Here is a 3,877-nt window from a genome sequence, read left to right as displayed (position 1 = left end):
TACAGGACTTAAGGGAGGTAAACAAATGAGTGAAGACTGTCCACCCTACAGTTCCAAATCTGTACACCCTCCTAAGTCTCTTGGCCTGGAACACCACCATTACTCTGTCCTGGAGCTCAAGGATGCAGTCTTTTGCATCCCACTGGCCCCGGTTAGTCAGCCCGTATTTGCTTTTAAATAGACGGACCCTAATACTGTGGTCTTGGGGCAACTCACTTGGACAAGGCTGCCTCAGGGGTTCAAAAACTCCCCCAATCTGTTTGATGAGGCACTTAGCCAAGATCTTGCTGCCTTCTGAGCTGAGTTCCCTGAGTGTGCCCTACTCCAATATGTGGATGACTTACTATTGGCTACAAAAACCCAGGAGGCTTGTGAAGAGACCACCCAGTCATTATTAAAGACCCTACAGACTTTGGGTTACCGGGTCTCAGCTAAAATGGCCCAACTCTGCCAACCGAAAGTTACTTAGTACCTGGACTATATCATAGAGAAGGGCAACCAGGCACTGGCACCCAGCCAAGTCCAAGTGGTGCTGCCAATACCCACCCCCACCACTAAACGCCAAGTTTGAGAATTCCTTGGGGCAGTAGGGTACTGCAGGCTATGGATTTTGGGATTCGCCAAGTTAGCCAAGCCCCTGTATGCCTGCACTGGAGGAAATCAGCCCTTGGCTTTTGAGAAGCTCAAGACTGCCCTAACTACGGCCCCAGCCTTGGCCTTGCCAGACATCTCTAAACCCTTCTGGTTGTTTGTGCATGAAAAACAGGGAGTCGCTAAGGGGGTGCTGACCCAGACATTGGGACCACGGTCCTGGCCAGTCACCTACCTTTCAAAAAGACTTGATCCCATAGCCTCTGCATGACCAGCTTGTCTGAGGTCGGTGGCAGCTACAGCCCTGCTAGTCAAGGAGGGGGACAAACGAACCTTGGGGCAGGAGTTAAATTTAGTGGCACCCCATGCGGTGGAGTCACTACTCCTTGGAGCTCTGGGAAAATGGATGTCAAATGCCCGCATAGTTCAATATCAGGCCTTACTTTTGGACCAGCCCTGCATAAAGTTTTTAAAGGCTACAGCTTTAAACCCCGTCACACTACTACCAGACAGCGAGCCGGAGGAGCCCATACACAACTGCCAACAGACAATGGACGTCCTCCACGCAGCTCGAACGGACCTCACTGACGTCCCCCTGCAGAACCCAGAGGAGGTACTGTATACGGATGTCAGCAGTTTCATGGTCGACGGAGTCAGGTATGCCAGGGCAGCTGTAGTCACCCCAGAGCAGGTTGTCTGGGCCCAGGCTCTTCCACATGGAACCTCCGCCCAAAAGGCAGAACTCATAGCTCTGACAAAGGCCTTAGACTGGGCTGAGGGAAAAACTGTCAACATCTACACGGATGGCCGGTATGCCTTTGCTATGGCTCATGTACATGGAGCCATTTATAAAGAAAGAGGACTACTTACCTCTGAGGGAAAAACCATCAAAAATAAAGAAGAACTCCTAGCCCTACTAGAGGCTATATGGAAGCCCAAGATGGTAGCATTAATACACTGCAAAGGACACCAGAAGGGAGATTCACCAGAGGCGAGGGGAAACAGGGCAGCTGACCTACAAGCCAGTCAGGCAGCCTTGGGACTCTGCCGGCCCCAATCCTGTCCCCTGCCCCTACATACTCACCTGATGAAGAAAACTTGGCTAAAAAGNACACCCACCAGCTGTCCTTCCTCTCTGAGAGGTGCCCCCCAATGGGAGAAGACAATTGGGGTCACCCATTCTTTGTTCACATTCTCTTCTCGTCAAGTGACTTATAACTGGAAGGTGATAGAAATTAAAGAGAGGGCTGAAATACCAAGTGCTGGAACAAACTTTATTAAGAGCAAGGGAAAAGCTGCCGGGCTGCACCCAAAGTTAGCGCACAGCACCCCTGGCATGGCCAAGGGGATTTTTACGGCCTGCCAGCAGGCAGATACCTCCAGTGTGAGGGGCTGTGCAGGAGGGGAGGAGCTGGGGAACTGCTGAGTTTAATAGATCTCGGGAGGGGGTCATGCTGGGGAACTGCTGAGATGGTGAGAGGGGGAGGGTTAGGGACCTGCTGAGATGGAAAGTTCCCTGGGAGGTGTCGTGCTGGGAGGCTGGGGAACTTGAGGTGGTGGCAGGGTTTTAAAATAGAGTAAGTTCTGTCAGAAGGCTCAGCATTCCCCGTTCTCTGAGAAGCCCCATGCTTTGACAGGTCTCTTGAAATCTCTACTCCAGACTCATCACCCCACTTGGGACGACTGCCAACAATTATTACTGATTCCGTTCACCACAGTGGAAAGAGGCAGAACTAGACAGGAAGCCCTGAAAGCCATCATAGATCCAAGGGGAGGAACAGTAAAGAGAACCGGGACTGAATTGAAAAGGCTTTTCCCTCTACCCGACCCCCATAGGACCCCAACACCTTGGGGGTTCACCAGGCTCTGAACACTTTTTATTGGTATCTTTTAGCAGGGGTTAAGAGGGTGGCTAGGAGGCCCATCAACCTCTCCAAGGTAGAAACAGTGACTCAGGGTCCACAGGAGTTGCTGGCTGCTTTCCTGGAACGCCTATAAGAGGTGTACTGTACGTATACTCCTATAAACCTGAGGCCCCAGAAAATCAATAGGCTGTTGACTTGGCCTTTGTCTCCCAGTCAACCCCAGGCATCAGGAAAAAGTTACAAAAACTAGATGGATTCTAGGGAATGAATTTGACCCAATTGCTGGAAATCGCCCAGAAGGTTTCCAATAACAGGGATGCTCCTGGAGCCATACAAGACAAAAAAGGTTACTAAGGCAGTAATAGCAGCCCTGCAGAAGACACAANACAAACCTGTCAGCTTCTTAGTGGACACCGAGGTGGCCCACTCGGTCCTTAGCCTCTGGGACCACTATCCAGTAAATAACAATTATCCAGGGGGCCACAGGAAAAACCACAAGAAGCCCTTGGACCTCCAACTGATTCATTGATCTAGGGAATGGCACCTTCACCCACTCCTTCTTAGTCATTCCAGAGTGTCCATACCCATTGCTAGGATGGGACTTACTTCACGAACTTCAAGCAAATATTTCTTTCTGTGAGGGTCAGGCTTGCCTCTCAATTCCTCCTCCCTTGGCATCAGGGCGACCTCAGCAAATCCTCATCACCTGTGCTCTGGCAGACGAGTATCTCTTGCAGAAAGCTTTACCCTCAGAGACAGATCAACCACCAACATCAGACCTCCTCCGCCAGTTCCAAGAGAATGTACCCGGAGTGTGGGCTGAGACAATTCCCCAGGCTTGGCAAGTCCCCGTACCCCAGTCATGGTCCAGCTATTGGCAATGGTAACTCCAGTCCAGGTACAACAATATCCCATGAGCCAGGAAGCCAGACGGGGAATTGCTCCACATATATCCAGACTCCTGAAAGGAGGGATCCTTACTACCTGTAAGTCCCCCTGGAATACCCCATTGCTCCCCATCTTAAAACCAGACACAAAGGACTATCAGCCTGTACAGGACTTAAGGGAGGTAAACAAATGAGTGAAGACTGTCCACCCTACAGTTCCAAATCTGTACACCCTCCTAAGTCTCTTGGCCTGGAACACCACCATTACGCTGTCCTGGAGCTCAAGGATGCAGTCTTTTGCATCCCACTGGCCCCGGTTAGTCAGCCCGTATTTGCTTTTAAATAGACGGACCCTAATACTGTGGTCTTGGGGCAACTCACTTGGACAAGGCTGCCTCAGGGGTTCAAAAACTCCCCCACTCTGTTTGATGAGGCACTTAGCCAAGATCTTGCTGCCTTCTGAGCTGAGTTCCCTGAGTGTGCCCTACTCCAATATGTGGATGACTTACTATTGGCTACAAAAACCCAGGAGGC

The sequence above is a fragment of the Cebus imitator genome, unplaced genomic scaffold (genome assembly GCF_001604975.1).
Source record: "Cebus imitator isolate Cc_AM_T3 unplaced genomic scaffold, Cebus_imitator-1.0 Scaffold877, whole genome shotgun sequence".
NCBI classification, from domain to species: domain Eukaryota; kingdom Metazoa; phylum Chordata; class Mammalia; order Primates; family Cebidae; genus Cebus; species Cebus imitator.
Note: the sequence above shows the minus strand (reverse complement) of the source record.